The sequence below is a fragment of the Macrobrachium nipponense genome, chromosome 27 (assembly GCF_015104395.2).
Source record: "Macrobrachium nipponense isolate FS-2020 chromosome 27, ASM1510439v2, whole genome shotgun sequence".
Taxonomy (NCBI): Eukaryota; Metazoa; Arthropoda; class Malacostraca; order Decapoda; family Palaemonidae; genus Macrobrachium; species Macrobrachium nipponense.
In genome coordinates, this window is record NC_087216.1 from 46,472,381 (window position 1) to 46,490,023 (window position 17,643).

Genomic DNA, 17,643 nt, shown 5'->3' on the forward strand with positions numbered 1-17,643 from the left:
ATTTCATTGGCTGTGAGTAATCATCTTTGTATTTTTTATTGACGATAGTTTTCACAAGATTTACCTGACTATTCCAAATTATACCTAAGGTGCATACATTTCTCATAATGTTTATGGTCTGAGAAGTATATGCTGTTTTTTTTTTTTTTTGTCGTCGTCGTAAATTTCTTATTTTCCTCATATGTGGTCTCACAAAATTAATATAATTTATATAACTATAATATTTGGTATGATTCGTCAAATCAACCGACAAGTATCTTATTTTGGCATTTATATAATGTTAAATTTTGGAAAAAAATATTATCCTTACCATGAAAGCAAAGGGAAATTAAGGTCAATTGGTTGATCACAATATCACTCATTTCGGACTTCATTGTCATGTAAATCAAGTAAAATTTCCCATTTCATACCTTAGCGTCAATTCATAAACTTTTAATATTAATTAAAAGAAATTTTAATCAATGTTTACCCAACTTTTGTGATATGGGAAATGCATAATGAAACAAATCCCCCCCCCGCCAACGTACTCTCTCTCTCTCTCTCTCTCTCTCTCTCTCTCTCTCTCTCTATGTTGAATTTTTTCTTCTTTATTCTACTTCATAAAACAAGTGGCGGGTTATTGACAAGAATGTACACTCTTTAGAGCATCATATGAATTTATGTATATTAATGATTATTTAAGCATATTTATAGCAAAGGTGTTCAAAACACAAACACATGCATAGGTATGTTATGAGGATACTTGCTGATTTTTTTTTTAATTAAAATTGTTCATCGAAAGATTCTTACTTAATAATCAGTTTCTTTAGGAACCTGGAATCTACAATTGGACCCCGCTCAACTCTTGCGGGGTCTCCCATGGATGCGTACTGCTCCTTACCACTTTCTTCTTCTCATTAATGGCTTCCTTGAACTCCCATTCTACGCACACATTGGCAGTAAAGAACTGATGAAGGAACATGAATTACAACCTATTTGTTTTGCAACCCTAATTTGTTTTATGGGGGCAATTTATGTTTTCCTTTGTGTCTTAAGTGTAAAAATAAAGGTAATATTTAACTACTTTAAGCAGAATTGTTAAGAAATAATACAATAAAATTTTTTTACTCGATATCCTTTTAAATTTAATCACAAAAACAATCGTTCAATAATTGAAATGGACGATCTATAAGGAATAATATTCAAGTGAACTTGGTCTTTTAAAAGCCTTTGAAGATGAAACAGAGAAGCTTAGTCTTTGATTTTGGTGATTGCAAATTCTGAAGAAATTACACCAAAACTTTCCTCATTATGGAGGCTCTTTCAGTATTTCATATGAATTCAGGAGAAGTTGGCGTGGGATAGCCAGCAGTTTTGTGGGAGGAAATGGCAATGCAGTATATAGCAATCAGTAAAATGGCAGTCATTTTATGGTGATGGTTATGTATAATGTACTTCATGTGAAAATATGCTTCACCCGAGGAATTTTTTGAAAATTTCTAATGTGCGAACTCTTTAAAAAGTCTGAACAAATGAAAAAACAACGGTAAGCAGGCAAAATAAAAGCACACTTCATCACATACATGTAAGGAAGAATAAGATATATTATATATATATATATATATATCTATATATATATATATATATATATATATATATATTATCTATTCGGTACATATATGAAAATATATCATTTGGGAGGTAAAGTGAATTTAGATATTAAAGGACATTTGTAGCTTGAATTGATATATAAATGGATCACGGTTCGATGTGATAATTATCATATATATATATATATATATATATATATATATATATATATATATATATATATATATATATATATATATATATATAAATCTCAATGACAACCAGTAAACTTTCTTCTCTCTCCTTCTCTTTCTCACTTCCTCTCTCTCCCTCTCCCTAACACTCGGCTACTCTCTGCCTCACTTCCTCACCCTTTCCCTTTCTCTCTCTCAAAGTCAACCTCCTCCCAAACCCCACCCACTTGGTGCCATTTTTGTCTTTCCCCACAGTATTCTTTTCTGGGTAGTAAGTCATATGTATTCCATTATTACTATGAGATTCAGGGCCTTTGTAACACAGTTTTTTGGACTTTGCTCTTTATCAAAGCATCGGATGTAGCTGAAAGTTGACATATGAATATTTTACAACCACACAAATTTTGTCAGCATTATCAATAACCTAAACCCGATAGTTTTAATTTTTATAAAGTAAAAATTATCTAGCCGACGCCATGGCCAATGATTACGAGCCAAGAGTCGAAAAACATTCATTATGTAAGCAAAGTAAACACCGTTTTACGAAATGTTGCCCCGCCCATCCGTCAGACAGAAACTTCATTCACCTTGTTCCATCGGCTCTGAAACCCATAGCAGTCAAGAATGGCTAACAGGATTTGGATTTTTCCCACTGGTTGCAAAACTGCATTTGTCTTACGACTTCTAACTGTATAGAGTCAAGAGAAAGCCTGTGGCCATACTTACTATAGCCTGAATAGGTCATTATTCAGTTTATAGCTTAAATCCAATGTTTATGGTCTGATTTGTATGTAGCGTAACGTGATTATAATACTTGTAATGTCATTCAGGATTTTGAAAATTTCCATTAACTATTCCCTATGCCACCAAGAGAAAGAGAAAGAGAGAGATTGTATGTAATCAGCCTTTATATAACTATTTTTGTTAAAATACAAGCTTATATATGCTAAAATCTCCAGCAGACCAAGAGATCATCCGATATTTTTTTTTTCTTCTTCTGGCCGTACGACGTGTTGGATATAAAGACTTTATGAATGGCGGAACGATACATAGATGTGGGTGGGGTGGTAGCGTAGCAATACTACTGTAGTAATAGCAGTAATATACATAAATTAAACGTTTAGGCCAACTGCTGGGATCCTTGAGGATCACTTAGCATTTCTTACAACTGCTCGAGAAATGAGTTTTTATAGTCAGAAGTTAAATTTTCTAATCCAACAATGCCCATGATAGCCTTCAGTGTTATCCTGAATTGTAACGAGGCCAAAGTGGGTGGAGCCTCGTGAAGTCATCATTCTGACGATAATTATTGGTGAAGGTTTAAAGCCAAAATGGTACCGGCTATTTTTTTTCAGTAAATAGGTATATAGCCAATAAATGAAAATTGCTTGACATTGGATATAGCAGTTATCAAATCAAGCTTGTCTACTATGTTTTTGAAAATTACCAACTAATCCCTACATCTTATCAATCTGATTGTGACCTATAAAGTAGAATGTAATTTCTTAGGACACTTATTTTGGGAGTCAGACTAATAATCGAAGTGTTTTTGTATTTACTAACATATTTTGTTGGTTTGTTCATTATGACAATTATCAGTGGAGAGGCTGCAGAGTTCATAAAGGTTTACTGCTTTGCTTGTATTTAATTTTTTATGTCATTGTTGCCAGAAGTCTAGCCTTCATTACGTATAGCCAATCATCCATCGAGAAAGAGTGAAGAAATGCTGTCATAATTTACGTGATGAGTGCGTTCGAAACCTTTTCTTTGAGTAAGTTGCCCCGTCTTCAAAAAAAGTCACTTTTACATTATAAGTACCAAATTTATTCAACCTACGTAATGCAGAATACAGTCAAAATTTATGTGTAGATATAATGTGTATTCTGAATAAGCGTTACATTTATGAAATGCATAGATAAAAAGTTATTGCGAAAAAACCGTGTTACAGAGGCCCTGAATCTCATAGTAGGTATGATAAACTCATGAATTTTATTTAGTTACAAAGTCTATGGGCAGAACTAGCCCTGCTTCAGGGAAACCCATTTTGGTGCTCGCTGGTGCTAATGATGTCTTACCCCCACACTGCTGATTTCAGATAGGTCATGTGTATATTACGTTTGGTTGAAATTGCTCAGTGCAATCCAATAACCTAAGTGACAAGTGGCGATGTGACATTCAACTTTGAGTGTTAATGTTGAGACATGTGTGAAACAGCAAATTCATTAAATCACTTGTATAAGACAAATTTTTGTAAACATACCCAATCGCACCAGAGAGATCGCGGACGCGCAAATGACCTGAATAAGCAGAATGTACTACAAGAGCCTGTTCAAGGGTCAAGGAATGTGTGAGAAATGGAAAACGCACGTAAACCGAAGGAGACATGCATGCATACGTTCGTGTGTCTATTTGCATGTGTGCATTTATAAGTCTGCTAGAATTCAAGGAACGAGATAAAATCTCTGGTATGGTAATTAATGGGGGGAATTATATGACAGATGTGAGTGTGAAACAATACCAATGGGGGTGCTTTAAGATCCACAGAGATAAGATGGATTCGATTGTCGACACATAATGAATTCTCTAGACCTTTTTCTCCTGACATGTTTGATTGTGACTGTTGAAGTTGTTTATTTGAGAATTAGTGGGGATAATTATCTAATATGGTTATGCAGAGTAGCAATGGTACTTTGATGATTTGTGAGATTACTTAATTCTTTTTATCCAACATGATTACATAAAAGAATAGTAGTATCCTAATAATTCTTTTGGGATTTCTTTAATTCATTTTATTTCACTTTCATGTTAGCTATTTTTGGAAATAAAGACTATATTTTTCTATAGAAAGATTTTGAATTCATCTAAAATTTAATGATTGACTTTCAGCTAGCTACGGGGAAGGTAGGGATGGGAATCAAGAAAGGTAGGTCTTGCTATCAGTTAGGAGTGCTCTTCTTTTAGTTAAATGGGGTTATTTGGCCCCATAACAGTTGGTGGCAGGGGGTAAAGGGCAATTAGGACTATGGTAATTATTATATAGGAGTTAGGGGATGAGGCAGATGTTAGGAAATTATATAGTTATGTATTTTTGGCAAATGTCTCTCTACTGCTGAAAAAAGGTGTTGAAATCAGCGAAATTCGGGTAGTCGAAGAGTCAGCCAGCCTGCTAGGGCAGCGGTAATGTTCATTGTGTGTAGGTATGACGAGTGTTGTAAATGCAGTGGAGATGATGGTATAATAATTACGGTGGGACGGTATTACGGGAATTACCAGTGCAATAATTACACGGGTCACAGATGTAATCAAATATATACGCGCTAATGTGGGAGCAACGACTTCAACGTGTTTAAGGTGCCGTTCTTTAATGAGGACGTAAGTGTTAAATATTTCCATTAATTATTAACTGTTTTTTTTGTCAACAATTTGCTCGCAAATGTATTTCATTTTTTTTTTTGTGGTTTGCTGTTAAATGCAATGGATAGGAATATACTGTACGAAGTGTTTAATTTTGTATGTGAGCATGTGTGAGTGAGGGTGCTGCCTAAGCGAATGTGCAAAATTCAGCAAAAACCTACAACTGAAGGTCCAGCTCGCATTTTTCTTTCTCTCTCTCTTGTCTCCTTGTTTTCTGTTGGGTGCATGATACCCATTTGATCAGCTGATAACCTTGGGCGTGAAATAACTGTGGAGATCTCCTCCAATAGAGTTGAGAGATATTTCTTTGTGAATAGCTATTTATTGGGAATTGGTGCATGTAATTTCTTTTATTGGGGCTTGACACTTCATTACTTTTGGTGTTGGTGGTTTTTGTGGGGATAAACACATCGATGTTATTGAGGTCGGGGCGAATCCTGAATCATGAGTCTCCCTAAAAAAGAAAAAATGGTGAAACAGGTAATAGTCAAACCTTGGTGCATAAGATAACTAATATAAGCGTGGGAGTTAGCACTTTCAGGGCATTGTTGATGGCGTTCTGTCCCAGCCAGTGCAAATTTTGAAAACTCCAAGGGAATTAGAAATGATGCAGAAGCGTTCACAGAGGCAAAAGCCTTGTTAAGTTTCAATAAAGGGGATTTGTCATTTAGATGCCGTATTTTTCAATACCAATACACAAAATGTAAGTCATGGACCGTATTACAAGCATTTCTGAGGGCAGCCTATGGAGCAAAGGAGCACGGAGATGTAGTGAGAGACCTAAGAGGTTTTTATAAGATTAGGAAAGGTAATAAAAACCTTATTGGGTATAGCTCAATACATTTTGACCCATTGGGAGAATGGAATCAGAAATTAGAAAATTCCACATGGGTAAATGGAGATAAAATCTCACTTAACTTACAGGAAATTGTGTATTTTTCCATGCTTCTACACGAAGTCCCAGATGCTACTGTAGGTAACTTTGATGAAAAAATTGAACCCACATCAGATGAGGAACTGATTTATTCCTAAATTCAGAAACACACGTCCAAATGTCCCAAGGTGGATCATACATTTTCAATGGGACCGGTCAAAGAAATAAAACCCAAAGAGACTCAGATTTTCCTTCTCCCCATTTGTAAGAGAGGATCGATGGAGCAATGGCAACAGCAGTTGCGTTGCTTCAATTGTAATAAACTAGGGCACACAAAGAAAATATGTAGAGTCAAATATTGTAGAATATGCAAAGGTGCAGATCACTTTTGGCAGTCTTGTCCATCTCAGAAACAGATGTAAGACCCAGGCTAGTTACTCAAAGGGGCAAAGGGATCAGCGAAATTTTTTGGAAAGCTGATCAACAAAAAGGGTACAGACGATTTGTACATGCCATTGTGGTCTCGTGGGGGACGCCTGACAGCCCAGGCCGATAGTAAAGGGAACAGTGGGAGATATGAAGATCCCAATTTTCATTGACACAGGATCTTCAGTTAATCTAATGGACCATGACCTGTATCAGTCCATGTTCTCTCAATACCTTTTGAAACCCTCAACAGAGACGGTGTGTGATGTGCAAGCCCATAGATTAAGTACCCTCGGGTTTTATAAGAATAGAGTTTACGCTGGGTGATAGAGAACTGATAGAACCATTTTTGGTGATAAAAAGGGTTGCTTTGGGCAACAGACTTTTGCTGGGCCATCCTGCATGTAGGAAACACAGGATATTGATCCATACAGGTGTTAGTGCCATATGCCGATATAATTGAAACTGGGGATACAGAGGTTAATATGGGGAATACTGGCTGTGATAATTGTGAGCATACCAATGATATGTGAATACTGGCAATGGTGTTGATGATTATAACGGGGATATTGGTGATCACTGTGGTGTTAACGAAGATATTTGGGATAATGGTAGTGACAATGGCAGTTATGATGGGGATATCAGTGATAATGGTGCCTATAGTAGGGGAACTGGTGACAATTTTGGCGCATTAACAGTGGTGGTATGAGAAATAACAGTGGTGATACTAATACTATCAGTGGGGTTATGGTGGATGGAATAAGGAACACTGGTATAAATAAGGGTGATATTTATGGGGATGTAGAACAAAAGGATGCCATCTATTATGACCACAAATATAAAGGTGTTTTATCAGAGGATGTTATTTTAAATCCAGGTACAAGGACTATGGTAAAAACAAGCTGAAGGAAGTGAAAAGACCCAAAGACGTGCACGAAATTGAGGGTGGCGAGAAACTAAGAGGGGTTATTAGCACCGTATCGGTGAACAGAGTATCAAATACTGTAATGATACAGTTAGAAAATATCAGAAGAACACTTATGTGGTTGACCTCTAAGATTGGAATAATGGTAGTGGTTCAGTGGCTATCGTAGAGGAGAAAGCTAAGTTTTCAGGGGTAGAAATGCAAACAAGGAAGCAAATCTTTGGGGAACATTTAGCTAGTACAGACTACAAAGAGCATATAGGTGGTAAGCGAACATTTGGCTGAATTTGGAGATACTGTGTCTTTAAAAGGGGATAAGTTAGGACTGACTAATGTGTTAGAACATAAGGTGAACCTAGAAGAAGAGACAAAACCCATTTTTATTCCTGCATACCACATACCTTTCAAAATCAGAGAACAGGTAGAGAAAGAGGTCAGTAAATGAGAAGGGGAAGGAATTATTAGACCTTGTGCATCCCCATACAACTTTCCTTTGTTGGCAGTGCCTAAGAAAGACGGATCTGTCCGGGTATGCATCAATTTTAGACGCTTGAGTGAGAAAACAATCCCTGACCATTATTCGGTTGCGTGCATGCCAGACCTTTTCATAGAGATTGGGGGACATAATATTTATAGTTCAATTGATTTAGAGCAGGGCTTTTTGCATGTCCCTCTTAGCGAAAATAGCAAGGAATATAATGCTTTTTCAGTGCCCGAGGGACATTTTGAATTTACACAGATGCCGTTTGGTTTGTCAGGTAGTCCTATGACTTTTACGAGGTTAGTAGACACAGTGTTGCACAGGATATTGGGTAAAAATGTCTTTGTGTACATGGATGATATATTGATTGCAACAGACTCGATCGAACATCACATGGAAGTGCGTAAGGAAGTACTTAGGAGACTTAGGGTAGCAGGATTGAAAATTAAGTTAGCTAAGTGTTCCTTCTTGAAGAAGCAAATTGCATATTTAATTCATGTCATATCTAAAGAGGGAGTTAGAGCAAAGGACGATAAATTCAAAATAATTGCAGATTTTCCTGCAAATTAAGTCATTCCTGGGAATTTGGGGATACTTCTGTAGGTTTGTGAAAGGGTTTTCTAACATAGCAGCTCCTTTTAACAGACGTGATGCGAGAAGATATTCAATTTTATTGGGGAGAACCACAATAAGTAGCTTTTCAGAAAATTAAGGCTGCTTTAATGAATCCCCCAGTTCCAAAATTTCCGGATTTCAATGAACCTTTCACTCTAGTGATTGATGCCCAGTCAGGAGGGTATAGGTGCATGCCTTATGCAAAAATTTGAAGGAAAATTCCATCCGATAGGTTATTATAGCAGGAAATTTAGGACAAAGGGCACCAATGAAAGATTAATGGCTACCGTAGATAAGGAAGCCTTTGCAATCGTACCAAGCTTGGTTCATTTTAAAATGTTGCTAATGGGGAATAAAATGGAAGTTCTTACATACCACAAGCCATTATTGGATCTTTTTAATATGCCAGGTATGTCGTCCAAAAAAGCTCGATGGTTCTAACTATCAGAGATTTTGACGCAGAGCTCAAATATATAGAGGGCAAGTTAAATGGGTGCCATGCAAATTCCACTCACGAAAATTCCTCCCACGAAAATTCTTCCCAGAAAATTTCACCCATGAAAATTTCACCCATGTAAAATTCCACCCACGAAATTTCCACCCCCCAAAAAAGATTTATTCTATAAATGGGAAATATGAGAAATAGAAACAGATAATGTAAAAGAAAATATCTTTGAATTCGTTGAAAATATAAAAACACAGATAATGTAAGTTAAACATTTTAATGAATTTATTTAGTTAAAATCAGTTCTTAATGTAACCTATATCAGATGATAATATAAACAGAAACAACCATAAACAAACATAAACTCTTCGTCTCCGTTCCCCTCTTCCACGCTTAACACCAATGTAAGTCTGTTCAAAATAAGAAATAAATTCTGTAGGTATAACTTCATCATCGGACAGTAGTTCAAAACCATCAACAATATCGTGTATGGGCAAAAATGCCAAAGGATTAAAACATTTCACTTCCAATGCTAACGCAGAGTCAGTATTATACTGAACCTTCTTATGTAGTTCACAAATCTTACGCCAGCGGGACTGACCTAAATGAAATAAACATCCTGATATATCAGCACTTGCATACACTGATGTGAAGGCATTGTGCAAAGATAGTTCAAAATCCATGATAGTTGACTGTTTGGCCGTAATTCAAAGATAAGTAAAAAAAAAGTCTTCTGTAGGTGGCCTATAGTTTATTAGGCAACAATGCAAAAACTCGAAGGAACCTTCCTTTAACAACGAAATGGATCGTGAATAGCTGCTGGGTCCAGAGATTTGGAGAAGCTGTAAACGTTCCATCACAGGACCATGTTATTTGCTGATCATACGTTAACAAAAATGATCCATCAGAAAGATATTTATAAGAATCTGGAATTTCATATCCTGTGCGAGATGCCGGAAGAGCAGGAATCCTTAAAATAGTTCGTCTTCAGTTATGAATATTACGGGAAAGGCAGTACACATTTTGTAGCCGTGATTTCCATTCTCGTCTAGTGGCTGGGTGGAACCTGCAATTATATCTCTGGTCGATGATCCACATCCTATATAAACTGTATCACGCATTGCACTCACAGCAACTCGTGCTTTAATAGCTGCTTGTGAAGCGGCATGAGTATGATTACCCGAACTATACAGCAATGTAGGCTCATTACAATTACAAGGCGTGTGATACGAGCCTTGCAGCCTTGATAAAATAGTTCGCATCGCCAATATTTTTTCGCTTTTGCAGGATTATCTTGGTGTTTCTCGTAAACATAGTTTTCCTCGTCACACAATTTCTTCTTTCTCTTTTCTCTTGTAATAAACTTTAAGGCCATTGTAAATATTCAAAACATAAAATGGCTTCAATAATAAATATACTAAATAGGAAATTCCTCTAGTTTTTTTATGAAGGTCTCACCAAGGAAAACCTTAAAGAAGACAACTATTCAAATTAAGTATACAAAATTTTAAATACACTTCTGTAAAGAAAGTGTTTGTTTAATAGTGATGGTTCTTTAAAGAAATGACCGTTATGTAATGATGGTGGTTGCTTAATGATGATAGTTGTTTAACAATGATGGTTGTTTAATTTAATTAAACAGAAAGAGGGGGAAAGAGAGGCTGAGGAAGAGAAAATTCTATTAGATAAAATTTTCGAAGGGTGGAATTTTCGTGGGTGGAATTTTCAATGGGTTGAAATTTCATGGGTGGAATTTTTTGGGAGGAATTTTCATGGGTGGAATTTTCGTGGGTGGAATGTTCGGACCACGGTTAAATGTAGTCGCAGATACCCTTAGTAAAAGTTTTTATGATAAGGAAGGATTTCAAGTAAGGGTGGTTACTAGTGATTCTTTACAATGGGATATCAATCTCATAGAGCAAAGGTAAGATGAGGATGAAATTTTGGCTGACGCAAAAGCGTTCCTCAGAAGGCAATCAGTCAGAAAAGGCTATAAGTTACCTTTTTCAGTTTTAGAATTTAGAAGGTAATCTGTTAGTAAGGAAAATTTAATATAGATTAAGGACAAGTGAAAGTAAAGGGGACATGACACAGATCGTGATTCCGAAAGTCCTAATTCCGGTGGTTTTAGATATAGTACATTGCAAGTTTGGTAGTTCACATTTGGGGGTAGAAAAGACGTATAAGAGATGCATAATAAGTATATTTGGAAAAATATGTGGAGAGATGTGGAAAATTTTGTGAAAAAGTGTACAGTATGCAATGCTTGCAAACCAGCAAGGGTAACTTATTGCAAATTAGGGTCATATCCGATACCAAGTAAACCTTTTCAGAGAATACATATGGATATCTTAGGAAATTTTTGTGAATCAAGATATGCCCACAGATATTTATTGGTAGTAATAGATGAACTAACAAGGACAGTGGAAATTGTTCCACTTCAGCATAAAATGGCCGAAAAAGTGGCTGTAGCGTTGTTCAATGGGATCATCTGTAGATATGGCTCGCCCGAGGTTTTGTTGACCTATAATGGTAGAGAATTTGTAAATAGGACCTTAGAGTGTTTAGCAAAAATCTTGTGGATATAGAAAGTAACAATCATTCCGCACAGACCTAAAGCTAATGGGTTACGTGCATCAGCAAACAGGAAAGTGCTCGAAGCTCTCAGGAGAACTATAGGGGGTAATGACAGAAACTGATATATATAATATATATATATATATATATATATATATATATATATATATATATATATATATATATATATATATATATATATATATATATATATATATATATATAGATATATATATATATATATATATCTATATATATATATCTATATATATTTATATATATATTATTATTATTATATATATATATATATTATATTATAAAATATATATATATATATATATATACATATAAAGATAATATATATATATATATAGATATATAATAAATATATATGATATATAATATATATATAGATATATATATACTATATATATATAATTATAATATATTATATATATATTCTATATATATATATATATGTATATAGTAATTATTATATATTATATAATAATTTATATAATCTTCTATTTATATATCATAGTATATATATATATATATATATATATATATTAATCATCTATATATATATATATATATATATATATATATATCTATATATATATATTATTATATATATATAGATTTATATTATATATATAGTAGATCTATAGATATTTATATATATATATAGTAATATATATATAGATATCTATATATATATGGTCGAATATATCGTATATATATATATATACATATATCTATATAATATCTATTATATCTCTCTATGTATAGCTATATATATCTCGCATCTATCTCTATATGTCTACATTATACATAATACTATATATCTAGTTAATATATTATATATTATATATATCATATCTATATATATATATATATCTATATATATATATATATATATATATATATCATTATATATCGTATATATCTATATATACTATATATATATATATATCTATATATATATAGATATATATATATATATTATATCTATATATATATATATCTATATATATATATATATATATATATATATATCTATATAGTATATATAGATATAGATATACGATATATTATAGTTATATATATATCTTATTATTATCTTTATTATTCTATCTTAATATATATATTATACATTAGATATCCCAATTTACTATGGTCAGTGATTCCATTAAACTGTATCCATTTGAATCATTGTTTGGTTAAGAAGCCAGAGGCACATTTGATTTGTTGCCTATAACTCATCATGGAGAAGATACAATTAAGGCATTAATTTCCACAGCTAAAGAGAGAGAGACATGCTTGTCTCAGCCGTAATCTCGAGGCTAAGTTAGCCTCGAGATTACGGCTGTGAAATTGTGGAAAGAAGCAACGAGGAATCATTAGATGTTAAAATTGTTATTGGAGATATTGCATTCCTAAAAATTAATGTGAGAAATTAATTAAATTACAAGTTAGGTCCAAAGTTTGAGGGTCCTTTTAGAGTTATTGAAGAAAAGAGAGGAAACAGATTTTATAGTCTTAGTTAAATGAAATGATAGGTTCGTCGAAACTGACACATATCAAAGATTAAGAAGACACGAAAATGAAAGGTACACTGCGCAGTTGCATTTTTCTCTAAATTTTGCAAATGGATAATATAACAAAATTAATCAGTCTTATTTGAAATTTTTTTTCTTTTCTTCTTCCACTATTTTCTAATTGTGCGCAACTACAGCGATTTGGCATAAAAGCCCATGGTGTTCTCTCCTTTTAGTTAAATAGGGCCATTTGGCGCCTAAACATATATATATATAAATATAGATATATATATATAAATATATATATATATATATATATATATATATATATATATATAGTAAATTTATATATATATATGTATAGTATATATTATATATATATATATATATACATTATATATAAATTAAAAATAAATATATAAATATATATATATTATATATATATATATATATATATATATATATCTATATATATAATATACATATATAAAACAATATATAATATATATATATATATATATAGATATATATATATATAATATATATAATAAAAAAAACATATATATATAACTGAATCACGATAGTTTGGAACGTGATGAAAATATAACTAAAGGTATAAGCCACGAAAGAAAGTGAAACACTGGAGTAGCTGAAAGATCTTTCGACTCAACGTCCTTTAAGTGACTGACTTACTGAGAAGGCAAGGGAGGATCGTATAAGTGATCGTATAAGTGACAGACTGACTGAGAAACTGAGAAGGCAAGAAAGGATCGTATAAGTGACAGATGGGGATTATAAGGAGATAAGTACCTAGAATCCAACACACCTGGAGAATTAGTAACCTTCCAGTGTATTACTAATTCGCCAGGTTTGTTGGATTCTAGGTACTTATCTCCCTATAATCCCTATCTGTCACTTATACGACCCTTCCTTGTCTTCTCAATCTCTCATGTAAGTCAGTCTACTAAGTAAAGGATGTTGAGCTGAAAGATCTTATGGCTACTCCAGTGTTTCACTTTCCTTCGTGGCGGCTTATACCTTTATATATATATATATATATATATATATATATATATATATATATATATATATATATATATATATATATATATATGGGTGTGTATGTGTTTGTGTGAGTATATATACACACACACACACACACACACACACACACATATATATATATATATATATATATATATATATATATATTATATATATATATATATATATATATATATATATATATAAAGGTTTTTGCCACGAAGGAAAAAATGAAAAAGCGAGATAGGCGAGTACTTTCGGTTATGTTCAGACCCTTTACTAAGGCAAACTGATTTTGCAGAGGAAAACATAGTCGAAGGCTTAATATCCAAACTGACACTACAAGATTATCAATAAGGTCGATTTCACTCTAACAGAAACGAGGAAACGCCTGAGGGTAGCCACACCTTGGAGGGTACACACTCGGTAAACAGGTTATTCTTCCAGAAAACAGTACATTTTTGGGGGAAAATTTGTGTAAATTTCATGATATTAAGTTGTATATGCTTCCTTGTTTTTTCAATGTACTGTTTTCTAGAAGAATAACCTGTTTACCGCGTGTGTACCCTCCAAGGTGTGGCTACCCTCAGGCGTTTCCTCGTTTCTGTTAGAGTGAAATCGACCTTATTGCTAATCTTGTAGTGTCAGTTTGGATATTAACCCTTCTTTTGACTATGTTTTCCTCTGTAAAATCAGTTTGCCTTAGTAAAGGGTCGGAACAGGACCGAAAGTACTCGGCTATCTCGCTTTTTCATCTTTTCCTTCGTGGCAAAAACCTTTATTTATACATAGCATCACGTTTTATATACTTCGTGATCAAGTTTATTATATATATATATATAGATATATATATTATTATATATATATAATAATATATATATATATGTGTGTGTGTGTGTGTGTGTGTGTGTGTGTGTGTGGTTGTGTGTGTGTGTGTTTGTGTACAGAAGGGGTTTGCTTATAATAACTCGGCAGTAAAGCCTGATTTTATAAATATGACTCATGAAAGTTGAGTAGAGAACATTTCTTGAGGGATAACTTTGAGTAATAGAGGACGATCATTTCAAATATTCCGAAAATCAAACGAATATAAAACCCTTCACATGCCATAGTTAAGTGATAACAATTTTTGTGGGTTTTGCTTTGCTAAAAGTCTCTTATACAATGCAGTTACATTTTTTTTTGAAAAAGTTAGATTGAATGATTTGCTTATGCATATTATATGAAACTGAGTCATTTGAGTGAATCGACTTGCAAGAATGACAAGCATGAGAAAACAAAAGGAGAACACAAACAATGTATTGTTCGCTAGAAGGAATTCACACAGTAACACTGATGTTAGACTAACATAAGTGCATCCCATACACTATCAATGTCATGGTGCAATATTCTGTTTTGTACAATATTATTGAAAGTGTGGGGATAGTATTGAAGAATGACACAATATACTGACGACATCATAAAGAGTTTGATATTTTATTGCACAATACGAATATATTTAGTGGTCCGAGAGTAAAATAACACAATTTCCTGTCAATGTGCATCCTGCCCTTAACCGTCGACATCTCTGGTAAGAAGGATGATCGACAATTACTGCTGAAAATCATACAACGATTTACCTGTACAGTGGCAGGTTAAAAGTAAAGAATACAGTGACAGACAAAAGAAAGACACCGCATATGAGGTCTTGCTGAAATGATGAAAAAGTACAAAGAAAAATACCTAGCGGCTTAATGATGTAAGAAAGAAAATACTTACTCAGAACAAATTTTAGAAAGGAATTAGCAAAATTTAGAGTTCACAGAGATCTGGGGCTGGTTTAGATGAGGTGTATCAACCAACGTTAAGGTATTTTGATGAGATGCAGTTTCCAGTAGATCATAGTCTACAACCTCAATAAGCATAGAGGAGGGCGAGAAAAGGAATGACTTAAATGAAACATCATCGGTAAGTAAAAATTATTGAACTTCTATTGCTAACAGTAAAAAAAACAGCAACATAAAATACCACACTAACAATGAATGATTAACTATAGACTGTAACATCAAGTATTAAATCAAAAGCCTAGGAGTGTGGCATCATTCTTATGTTTTACTGGAATGCATTATATGTAACCTAATAGCTAACAATCATTTCCACCATTTGATACTTGACTTCTTAATCAATTCAATAAATATACACTATGTATAAAATTAACTATAAATCTAAAACCACAAATAGTGGGTCCAAATGCATTTTGTGCCCTTGTTGTATATAGCATATCTCTTCTGCCAGGACGCCATTCCTTCTGAGTTAAAGTATTCACAGCAGCTCTCCCTTACCACTTTTGATTGCTCCAATGAATTTCTAGTCTTGTTACTGATCGCCATGATCCCTCATAAATCTGACCAGTCTCCAAATATTCTATGTCCACACTGCCTTGGTCAATGTATGCATCTGATTTCCTTCCTGGTAAGTAATGATGTAAATAACAGCAAGCTAAAACAGTGCACTTGACTTTATTAGGTGATACACAAATAGGCCTCTGGAACACACCAAATCGACCATTCACAATTCCAAATGCATGATCTATTAAGCGGATAAATGAATATACGTTCAGGATTATTCAGTTCGGCTTGGTTGCATAGCTTTAATAGATTTTCAGACAAAGCAAAAGCCTCGTCACATATCAGTACGTATGGAACTTGTCTGTCACTGTTTGGTAAACAGCAGGTACAACGATATCTAATGATTGATCTTTAAACATCAGTCTAAATGTTGTATGACTAAATGCACGTCCTTCATACACTCGACCATTAACACCAACATCTGCCATTAGGAATTCATACAAAGAGTTTACAATTGTCATTAATACAATGCTGTATGTTTTCCTGTAGTTGTAGTAAATAGATCCCGAGTACGGTGGACATTTCATTTTCACATACTTGCTGTCTATCACGAAGTGAGGCTAGTTCCAGTGCTTTTCGAAGCCCCTTGCATTCATCTGTTGTCCTGGGAAGCTGTAGGAATAAGATAATATGTAAATTTATAAATAGCTGAGTACCGTAATCATTTTACATTAGCACACACACAAATATGTACTATATTTTGTAATCGTGAAGCAGATAATGACTATGCAAAAATAGCGAGTTCCTGGGCAGTCGAGTTGCAGAAAATGAGTGTTACACAAATGGTATTTACTTATTTACTAAGAAAGCTATAAATGATATATTGTTCGAGGTTCAAGTGTTACAAATGCACTAAGAGTAGAACAAGTTCCCAAGTAGCTAATCTATATCAGATCAGTCAGGTACCCAGTACAGCATCTTTGACTCAGCCGATGTGATGACAGATAATTCTGTAATAGAAACATCACTCAGCCAGTATTTTTCTACCTTCACTTAGAAATGGAAATATACGTGTGTGTTAAAGGAATTAAAGTTATCATGTACCATAGATAAACAGGAAAGGTTTTCTCTTATTACAAAAATTCAATCTGGTCACTGATAGGAAGGCATTTTTTACACTTCGTGCGCTATATCTTGTGGTATACTATCAC